Source organism: Doryrhamphus excisus, linkage group LG12 (genome assembly GCF_037039965.1).
Source record: "Doryrhamphus excisus strain RoL-2023G ecotype Guam linkage group LG12, RoL_Dexc_Guam_v1.1, whole genome shotgun sequence".
NCBI classification, from domain to species: Eukaryota; Metazoa; Chordata; class Actinopteri; order Syngnathiformes; family Syngnathidae; genus Doryrhamphus; species Doryrhamphus excisus.
The window spans coordinates 1,533,291-1,545,128 of NC_136368.1; positions in this window are offsets into that span (position 1 = coordinate 1,533,291).

The following is an 11,838-nucleotide window of genomic DNA, read 5'->3' on the forward strand; positions in this document are numbered from 1 at the left end:
GGCTTTTTAGGGACGCCTCGGGGGGCCGCCCTCTTGACCTTTATGTTGACAGAACGTGACGTCCGTTTCTGGTCAATTTCACACGACGCAACACGAGAGGAGATGGAGCAGAGCTGGATCGATGGAGGCCTGAGAGCTACGGCGCTAGGAACAGGAGCATGGTTCCTGGGGTTTATGGTTTTATGGCTCCATGGATGGAGATCTCTGTGTCAATCATGACGTACCATTTTTTTATTCATTGCCGCCATCAAGTCAGACCAACCAAACAAACCTCAGGTCAATTTCAAAACAATTTATCTCCTAGGAGATCATGGAGACCCTCGGCCATCTCTGTGTGGAGTTTGCATGTTCTCCCGGTTTTCTCCTGGTACTCCGGTTTCCTCCCACATTCCAAAAACATGCTAGGTTAATTAGCCACTTCAAATTGTCCTTAGGTATAAATGTGAGTCTATATGTGCCCTGTGATTGGCTGGCCCCCAGTCCAGGGTGTACCCCACCTCTCGCTCAAAGACAGCCGGGATAGGCTCCAGCACCCTCCTCGAGGATAAGCAGTAGAAAATGAATGAATGAATGTCTATCGTATTTCATAATAGGAGGTTAAAGGCGACTATAGGGGTGTTATTTTATGTCTAGAGTGCTCTAATAGATCCTACAAAAAAGCTGTACAATAAACGTGAATGAATGAATGAATGAGTGCTTCCATGTTTTCTGTTGTTGTTTTTTTGTTTAGTTTTCTTATGTTTCTAGAATGTGTGCCCCCCCCCCAAAAAAACAACTCTGTTTAGGAAGATCAAAAAAGTCCAGGGTGTACCCCGCCTCTTGCCTGAAGATAGCTGGGATAGGCTCCAGCACCTTGTGAGGATAAGCGGTAGAAAATGAATGAATGAATGTCTATCATATTTCATAATAGGTTAAAGGTGACTATAGGGGTGTTATTTCATGTCTAGAGTTCTCTAATAAATCCTGCCAAAAAAAAGCGACTAAACCACTTATCCTCACAAGGGGGATAAAGTTACTGATTTATTGCATGGTTTATTGCACGTTTATTGTACAGCTTTTTTTTTTTGGCCGGATTTATTAGAGAACTCTAGACATGAAATAACACCCCTATAGTCACCTTTACGATAGACATTCATTCATTCATATTCTACCGCTTATCGTCACAAGGTGCTGGAGCCTATCCCAGCTGTCTTCGGGCGAAAGGCGGGGTAAACCCTGGACTGGTGGCCAGCCAATCAGAGGGCACATATAGACTCACATTCATACCTATGGACAATTTGGAGTCGGCAATTCGGGGGGTTTGGAATGGGGGAGGAAAACCGGAGTACCCAGAGAAAACTCCACACAGAGATGGCAGGGGGTGGAATTGAACCCTGGTATCCTAGCTGTGAGGTCTTCATCCTAACCACTTGTCCACCGTGCAGCCCCTAACATGTACAGTATGTACAATATATCCCATAGTGTAGCATGCATGACGTTTATGATACCATGCATGAGTTCATTGGTTCCTAAACACACAAAGGACACGTCAACATCCGCACTTTCTTTATGTTTGCTGTCACAAGTGACACCCTTCATCTTCCTCCTCTGCGACCCTCAGCTGCTCCGCTCTTTAATTAACATGTCTGCTGTGTGTGTGTCAGCACAGGAGTGTGAAATTGGCTAATTAACGTGACCTGCCTTTGATCCAGGGAGAATATGACATCAGAATTGGGGCCATCCACAGGGAAGGGAGGCTTCCTGTGTGAGGGAGCGTGTCTGTGGATGTGGAAAGTGTACTGACGGGAAGTATTCCGCTGGAGACACGGGCGGCCATGATGTCGCTTCTCCTCATCTGTTTTGATCATCTCAGGGTTTCGTCCCGTCATGTCTGCCTGCTCGCACGCCGGCTTCCCGCTTCCCTCGTTTCCCTACGCCGCCACCTCCTCCTTAATGACGAGGGGGACAGGTGGGGAGCAGACACACACACACACACACACACAGATGGTGGGCAGGGTCCCTGTCGGCCAGCTTGTGTGTCTGGTAGTGGGTGGTTGTTGTTGTTGTTGTTGTTGAGTCCACTCAGCCACACATGATGAACTTGAAACACACACACACACGCAAATGATGTACGTAGCGCATATGGGGCTCAGCATCCAAACAAGTCACCTGCTATTCCACTCACACACACTCACACTCACACACACACACACACACACACACGAGCTTCAGAGGTTGTGCGACTGTCACTTCTGATTAGGCGTGACGTTGTGCGTTATGCAACGCTATCGGGGCGCTTCTGCTGTCGTACAAATATTCATGCTTTGAGGAATTCGTTTACCAACCCAGTAATCCCTCATTTATGGCGCTTGGTTGCTTCCAGAGCCGACAGTGATAAGTCAGCTTCCATCAAGTACGATTCCTTATCTACAACTTTGTTTACTTTAGTTTATTTACTACATAAAAAACATCCAAAACACAACAAACCAACCAAAAATCATTCATTCATTCATTCTCTACCGCTTATCCTCACGAGGGGGATAAAGGTACTGATTTATTGCATGGTTTATTGCACGTTTATTGTACAGCTTTTTTTGGCAGGATTTATTAGAGCACTCTAGACATGAAATAACACCCCTATAGTCGCCTTTAACCTCCTATTATGAAATACGATAGACATTCATTCATTCTCTACCGCTTATCCTCACGAGGGGGATAAAGTTACTGATTTATTGCAGGGTTTATTGCACGTTTATTGTACAGCTTTTTTTTGGGTAGGATTTATTAGAGCACTCTAAACATGAAATAACACCCCTATAGTCGCCTTTAACCTCCTATTATGAAATACGATAGACATTAATTCATTCTCTACCGCTTATCCTCACGAGGGGGATAAAGTTACTGATTTATTGCAGGGTTTATTGCACGTTTATTGTACAGTTTTTGTGGGGGTATAATTTATTAGAGCACTCTAAACATGACATAACACCCCTATAGTCGCCTTTAACCTCCTATTATGAAATACGATAGACATTCATTCATTCTCTACCGCTTATCCTCATGAGGGGGATAAAGTTACTGATTTATTGCATGGTTTATTGCACGTTTATTGTACAGCTTTATTTCATGTCTAGAGCCTACTATTATGAAATACGATAGACCGCTTATCCTCACAAGGTGCTGGAGCCTATCCCAGCTGTCTTCAGGCGAGAGGCGGGGTACACCCTGGACTGGTGGCCAGCCAATCACAGGGCACATATAGACAAACAACCATTCACACTCACATTCATACCTATGGACAATTTGGAGTGGCCAATTAACCTAGCATGTTTTTGGAATGTGGGAGGAAACCGGAGTACCCGGAGGGTGGAATTGAACCAGGGTCTCCTAGCTGTGAGGTCTGCGCGCTAACCACACGACCGCCGTACAGCCCCAAGCAAAATCAATACAAATTAAAATACATATGCATATATAAACATACACATGTTCAAAAGGGAGTCAAAATGTATCTAGTCCCACCCCCACAACCACCCAGATTCCCATCTCATCCCAACAAAAATATATATTATTCCTTGTCCACACAGGAAAAAAAAACATAAAACTAAATAAAACTTATGTAACTTGTAATATAACTTGAATATTTTCATAGTTAGAGCAGAGATTTGCTACCTTCTCAATATGCTTTTTAACATTAGAGCCCTCTAGACATGAAATAACAGCCCTATAGTCACCTCTATATTACTAATACTCAACACGGTAGACATAAAAAGAGTAAATAATCGATTTACGATGATACCGATATGTGTAACATGGCATATGGCCATATGTGGTGGAATGAACACAGTATTTTTTAATATCGCTTTTCATTATCGGGAAAAAATCAGATTCCAATATTGCATTTTTGTGCTGATACTGGGTCAATAATTAGCGGTACCGCTAATTATTATTCCACTTCAAAACAGCCTGATTTATGATGAATATATGGTGTCGGTCAACATGGCCGATGGAGCCAAAGCAACATTATTTGAATCCATGAAGGTGACCTGGTGGACCTCCAAAACGGGAGCATCAGCAACATGATGAAACGTGGACGAGTCCCATTATGAGGAAATATTTATCCAAGGGGGGGAGTGGGGATGGGGGGGGGGTCATTGGCTGCGCTGACAGCGGAAAGGAGTGATGTCCGCGCCGCCACCTTCTCGCGTACCTCGGCGAGCGTGACGGCGTCGTCAGCCGGCAGCAGGTGCGGGGCGGCATCTGATGACGCGTGTCACCTTGATGTCCACGCTGTTGACATGTCAAGCTGCACGCATCATCATCATCATCATGATGATGATGACAAGGTCAAGGGTCACAGGTGTGCCGAGACTGCAGACACAACGTGGAGGAACGTGAAGGGGGTGTGATGGATGATGACGGGTCAGACCCAGACCTAGCAGCCGGGGCCGGGACAGGAAGGATGTCCTGGAGCCGGGATGACATGTGGACTGACCAATGACTTTGGGACCAAGGGACTGTACTGTATACTACTGTATATGACCATAATTGTTTCTTTATATGTAAAATTTAATTCTGGGTGTGACTAGAGTGCACTATAGAGTGCTCTAATAAATCCTGGCCAAAAAAAAGCTGTACAATAAACGTGCAATAAACCATGCAATAAATCAGTAACTTTATCACCCTCGTGAGGATAAGCGGCAGAAAATGAATGAATGAATGTCTATCGTATTTCATAATAGGAAGTCAAAGGCAACTATAGGGGTGTTATTTCATGTCTATAGTGCTCTAATAAATCCTACAAAAAAAGCTGTACAATAAACGTGCAATAAACCATGCAGTAAATCAGTAACTTTATCACCCTCGGGAGGATAAGCGGCAGAGAATGAATGAATGTCTATCGTATTTCATAATAGGAGGTTAAAAGCGACTATAGGGGTGTTATTTTATGTCTAGAGTGCTCTAATAAATCCTACCAAAAAAAGCTGTACAATAAACATGCAATAAACCATGCAGTAAATTAGTAACTTTATCACCATAGTGAAGATAAGCGGTAGAAAATGTCTATCGTATTTCATAATAGGAAGTTAAAGGCGACTATAGGGGTGTTATTTCATGTCAAGAGTTCTCTAATAAATCCTCCCAAAAAAATCTGTACAATAAACGTGCAATAAACCATGCAGTAAATCAGTAACTTTATCACCCTCGTGAGGATAAGCAGCAGAAAATGAATGTATGAATGTCTATCGTATTTCATAATAGGAAGTTAAAGGCGACTATAGGGGTGTTATTTCATGTTTAGAGTGCTCTAATAAATCCTGCCAAAAAAAGCTGTACAATAAACGTGCAATAAACCATGCAATAAATCAGTAACTTTATCGCCCTAGTGGGGATAAGCGGTAGAGAATGTGTATCGTATTTCATAATCGTAGGTTCAAGGCGACTTTAGGGGTGTTATTTTATGTCTAGAGTGCTCTAATAAATCCTGCCAAAAAAAAGCTGTGCAATAAACCATGCAATAAATCAGTAACTTTATCACCCTCGTGAGGATAAGCGGTAGAAAATGAATGAATGAATGTCTATCGTATTTCATAATAGGAGGTTAAAGGCGACTATAGGGGTGTTATTTTATGTCTAGAGTGCTCTAATAAATCCTGCCAAAAAAAAGCTGTGCAATAAACCATGCAATAAATCAGTAACTTTATCACCCTCGTGAGGATAAGCGGTAGAAAATGAATGAATGAATGTCTATCGTATTTCATAATAGGAGGTTAAAGGCGACTATAGGGGTGTTATTTCATGTCTAGAGTGCTCTCATAAATCCTGCCAAAAATAAAAGCTGTACAATAAACGTGCAATAAACCATGCAATAAATCGGTAACTTTATCACTCTCGTGAGGATAAGCGGTAGAAAATGAATGAATGAGTACTTCCATGTTTTCTGTTGGGTTTTTTTTAGTTTTCTTATGTTTCTAGAATGCCCCCCCCCCCCAAAAAAAAACACCTCTGTTGAGAAAGATCAAAAATGAAGGGCTTTTTATGGGTGTGTCCATCCTTTTTGGCGGGTAAAATAGGTACTGTAGTTGTAATGGAAATGGATGATATGTTATCATAATAAACATTTCATGGAGGTTCTGCCATCTGTAACTAATGTGGGAAAATTGTCGTTTTTTTAAGAAGGATGTTCCTTTAAGAAGAATTCTTCTACGCTTTGTTTTCCAGACAAACCAAACCAAGCAGGTAAGCTAAGTGTGTGTGTGTGTGTGTGTGTGTGTGTGTGTGTGTGTGCTGTCCAAATGTGTGTGTTAACGCGGTGAGGGGCTCCTTCAGGCTCCATGAATTATACACAAGCTCCATTTTCATACCGCCCTCCACTTCCTCGTCTTCTTTGCAGTCTTCTGCTGTTTATCCCCATCACGACCTTCCTCTCCGCGCTCTCCCTCACCTGACACCGAGCTTATTACTCTCATCCGTCTCGGCCTCTCGCCGTCCTCCGCAGGAAGTGGACCGAGGAGGAGGAGGAGGAGGCGGGCCCGCGAGCGCCGAGAAATGTCCTCCGGTGGCACTCGGCCTCCTCGTCTCCGTATTTTTATGAGGCGCCTCGTAAAAATAGTCGAGATAAGACGCCCGCCGCTCACCTGCTGTCTGCAGCCTCTACTCCTCCTCTGCGTGTCATCCAGACATCCCACTGCATACAAAGTACTCAAGAAGTTCCACACTTGGATCAGACACAGACCAGACAAGGAGACCGGCCCTGCAGTACCATAATCCGCCACAAGGGTGGAGCCAGACATCAAGTTAGAGCTTGTACAGTGCTACGTTGATAAAATACTGCCCAGACGTCGCTTCCTCCGTCCCAAAGAGGACAAGAGGCGAGCTATGACGTCACAGGATGAACATCTATAGCTGCAAAATAAAAAATAAATAAAATAAAGGATTATTAAATATAAAAACGCAGTAGAAGATTCCTAGCTGCCATAGCTAGCTTGCACTCGAAACATGAGACCTCTGCATCAAATCCCGTCTATATCGATAAAAACGACATGTTTTTGATATCGTGCTTAAAAGGAATATAAATATTGTAACAATAAGGATTTATCCGGGGGAAAGGTTGACGTGAACTTTGACCCCAGCCATCTTGTGTCAAAGGATCATTTCAAATCAATAGTGAGCCCAGTAATCCCTCAAAGTGCGGAGATGAGCTGCAGCGATGGCGGAGAGCGATCCCACCGACACGACCTTTGACCCCCCCAGCATTTGCAGCACGTTGGCTAGGTGCAGCGCGGCGCCATCTGACACAAATCATTTCTTTCACGTGGAGCGACTGTGAAGCAGATTGGCAGATATTTTCCCTTGGCCTGATTTATGATAAGCCGCCCCCCCTCTCCCTCCCTCCCTCGGACTGGCTACCTTCTCCTCCTGAGCTCCTCAAAGAGCTTTCAGGCTGGATTCCTCGTCGTCTCTTTCCCTTTCTTTTGACACGTCTCTGCCTCCACTTCCTGCCTCTCATCTCCACTTTCATGCCGAGCAGCCAGAGCGCACGTCGCACTTATTCAACGTGAAGCCACATGAAGCGCTGCCGCCGGGGGGGTGGGGTGAGTGTGGGGGGGGCACCCGGCAAAGAGACAGGAGTTGGAGGATGCGAGGAGAGGAGGATTTAGGCTGCAGGGGAGGAAATAAGGTGAGAGGAAGGACTGAGGCATCGAGACAGCCAAGGAAGCGACAATTAGACAAGGACACGTAGGAAGTGGGAGAGAAAGGAGACAACGCTGGGAAATAAAAGGACAAGGAAAGAGGAGATGAGAATGCATGTGGAAAAACAAAGAAGTAAAGGAAAAGGATGGCCGGATGAAGCAGGGAACGCCGCAAGGAAACATAAGGACGGAGGAAGAAGACAGAGGAGGCAGGAGAAGGAAAGAAGGGGACAGGGGATGAGGACGCAGTGGGGAAGGCAACGGAATGAAGGGAAGGAAATAAGGTGAAAGGAGGGAAAGATGTTAGCAGAGACAAAAGGCTACAAGGAAACTAGACCAAGGAAGGAAATAAGTTGAGGAAGAGACAGTGCAAGGAAACAGAAGAAGGAAATACGAGTACAGGCGATGAGGAGACATTGGCGAAGGCAAAGGAAGCCAAGAAGGGAAGGAAGTAAGGGCAAGGAAAGATGTCAAGGCTGTGAGAAAGCCACGAGGAAACGCTGATAGGAAGCAGGGAAGGAAGGAGAGGAGATGAGTGGGCAGTGGGACAAACAAGGAGCGTAGGAAAGGAAGTCTGAAAGGAGAGGGACAAGGAAAGATGTAAAGGAAGTACTATAGGAGGCAAGGATGCTTAGTGAATTAAAGGGATGGCTTATAAGACCAAAATGGGGGGGGGTCACAGGTGGAATGCAGAGGAGACAAGTGAAGTATGAGGAAGGAGGAGAGGAGATGAGTGGGCAGTGCATGGGACAAACAAGGAGGGTAGGAAAAGAAACAAGTCTGAAAGGAGAGGGACGAGGAAAGGAAGTGGTATAGGAGGCAAGGATGCTTAGTAAATTAAAGGGATGGCTTATAAGAACAAAATGGGGGGGGGGTCACAGGTGGGATGCAGAGGAGACAAGAGAAAGATGAAGGAGGAGGAGAGGAGATGAGTGGGCAGTGGGACAAACAAGGAGGGTAGGAAAAGAAACAAGTCTGAAAGGAGAGGGACAAGGAAAGGAAGGGGTATAGGAGGCAAGGATGCTTAGTGAACTAAAGATATGGCTTATAAGATAAAAATGGGGAAGGGGCGGGGTCACAGGTGGGATGCAGAGGAGACAAGTGAAGGATGAGGAAGGAGGAGGGGAAAGAAGGAGACAAGAAAGATGGCAGTAGAAGAAAAAGGGACCGGTGCCTCTTTACCCCAGGGGGAGGGTGTTTGGGGGAGGGAGGTATGGGTGCGGGGTGAGGGGTGGATGTTAGTCCTCTCTCCTCCAACTGTGCCTCCTTTCTCAAGGTCACACACACACACACGTGCACACACACACACACACACACACACACGTACACACACACACACAGAGTCAAAAAGACGCCTTCTGCCTGCTTTTCTCTCCCATCCTCTGTACACACCAGCCAAGTCTCACTCAACCATCTGGACACACACACACACACACACACACACACACACACACACTCACACACACACACACATTTATGATAATAGACCAAATGCTTCCATTGATTCTTCCTCTATGGTGCAAGTGTGTGTCTCCATTATTTCCTCCTCCTCGTACCCGATGATGCTCCTCCCACCCGTAATATCCAAAAAATCACGCTAATCATCCATTTTAAAAACACCTACTGTTTTTTTGTTTTTTAGCCTTTCCTGACATTCACACACACCTCAGGAGAAGCTAATTGGTGATTACACACACAAAATGGCAGAAAAAGATAACACTCGTCTAATAGGTGTAAAGAACACACACACACACACACACACATCAGGTGTTATTGAAAATGTGCTGTAAAAAATGCACGCTACTGCTGCTCACGGAAGATGTAGACGGTGACGAGGTGAGTACCGACCGGCGACCTGCATCACGTTTTATGGTCATTCCAAAAACACCACCAACACCAACAACAACAGCGGCTAACAAATGTGGAATTTGATCACATTTTCCTGAATAAAACGCCTTAAACGCAGTAGAAGGGGAGGCGTTACTGTTTCAGCGTTGAAATGCCAACTTCTTTCTATACTTGTATGACCTTTAAGAATGTTTAAAGAAAAAAAAAAGAAAAAGAAAAAACCACATCTGACTTTTACGACGGTGTCCTTAAAGTTAAGAGCGCTTGAAGAGGGTTTTAGGGTTTTCATACTGCTTAACTTTCTTTTTCACGCTTGTATAAAGACTGTTAAAATGTGACCTGTACCGTTAATAAAGCTTTTATGACAGACGCATTATTTCCGATGGTGTCCCGCCTTAAATGTTTGACTGCCTGCTCCGGCTTGACATGGGCCGATGTGGATTCACATACAGTACATGGACATATGGACGTAAAACTGCACACTAATCCCTCCTTTATTGCACTTAATCGGTTATAGAGTATATTGGGTAATAGCGTGTAACGGTGACTATGGGGTGTATATACAAGTTGATAAAGTTACTGATTTATTGCATGGTTTATTGCACATTTATTGAACGGCTTTTTTTGCAGGATTTATTAGAGCACTCTAGACATGAAATAACACCCCTACAGTCACCTTTAACCTCCTATTATGAAATAGGATAGACATTAATCCATTAATTTTCTACACCCTAGACTGGTGGCCAGCCAATCACAGGGCACATATAGACAAACAACCATTCACACTCACATTCATACCTATGGACAATTTGGAGTGGTCAATTAACCTAGCATGTTTTTGGAATGTGGGAGGAAACCGGAGTACCCGGAGAAAACCCACGCATGCACGGGGAGAACATGATGGTCGAGAGTGGGATTGAACTCGGGTCTCCAAGCTGTGAGGTCTGCGCGCTAACCACTCCACCACCATGCAGCCCTACGATAGACATAATGAAAGTAAATAAGCAATTTCTGTTGTAATAAATGTGTTCCCTCGCGATTTCACTCTTTTGCAGTTTTTCCGTAACATTTTGATTCAGTAAAGCTGTTTTTGTGGCTGACTACGGCCTATTATTCAAAAATATGCTGATTTAAGTGATTGTTTTTGGCCCATGTAAAGTGTATCCAAGCATAAAATGAACAAAAATACAAATATAAGGCATTCAGAAGAAAAGTGTAACATGTAATACTCTATGCTGGTCACTAGGTGTCAGTAATGTTATGATGACCAAACAGCAAGTAAGCTGCAAAATGCTAATCTGTGAATCTATATCATGTCCTATTAATGCCTAAGATGTATTATTTCCCTTATTATATCTACTATATTGGCTAATGGAGTGTAAATGTGACTATGGGGTGTAATAACAATGATTCTCAAACTGCCAAAATATTCCATTCATAAATAGGAAATCCTACTTATCACCATTGTGTCTGACACCAATTAACCAAGATAAGGGATAGCGCTACTATCGTGAGCACAAGAAATAACAATTTACCCACTTCCTCTTCTTGAGGGTGAGGGTGGTTAAGCGCCATTGTCGCTCGCTCACCATTTTGATTGTTTAGAGTGCAACATCCGGGTACTGAAATGCACTTATGCACTCAAAATGCCAAGTGTGTACGTGTGCAACAGACTGAAACACAGACACGGTCCACTTTAGACGAGGTTGTGACTTCACAAAAAGCTGTAAAGAAACATAAAACCAACTTAAAAGCGATTTAAAGAGCACATTTTAGTCATGTTTATTCTCTCGTTTGTCATACATGCAACTTCATTTGGCTTGGAATGACTGCAGTATTGCTTAGGATAATAAACTAAAGCAGCAGCATTGTTCAATCTCGAATGGGACATAAGAGCGCACGCACACACCTTAAAAAAACCTCCTCATCCTCCCCCTGCTTCTCCTTGCATTTTATATAACTGGCTGCAAATTCACTGCTGTTCATTAGCCAAGCAGGGTCAATTCCCCAAACAATGTGTTTGGTGTCACAATAAAAAGGGCCTTTTTACGGCGTGTAGCCGTAAAATGCTATTAAACAGATAAAACACAAGCAACGAGCATCAGGAGGATTATAAAAGGAATTGCCTTGATAAACTCCACATATCAGCGCCATGACACGCCAGCAGTCTCTGCTCCTGTCCTCTGTGGAGCTGTGATGGGGGGAGGATGGGGGTGAGTGGTGGGAGCGCTTCTTCAGCTCTACGGCGCCACCATGAGGGACGGGGCGTTGACATGGAAGGTGTGGGGCTGTGAAAATTGTGCGGGATATTTTTGTGGAT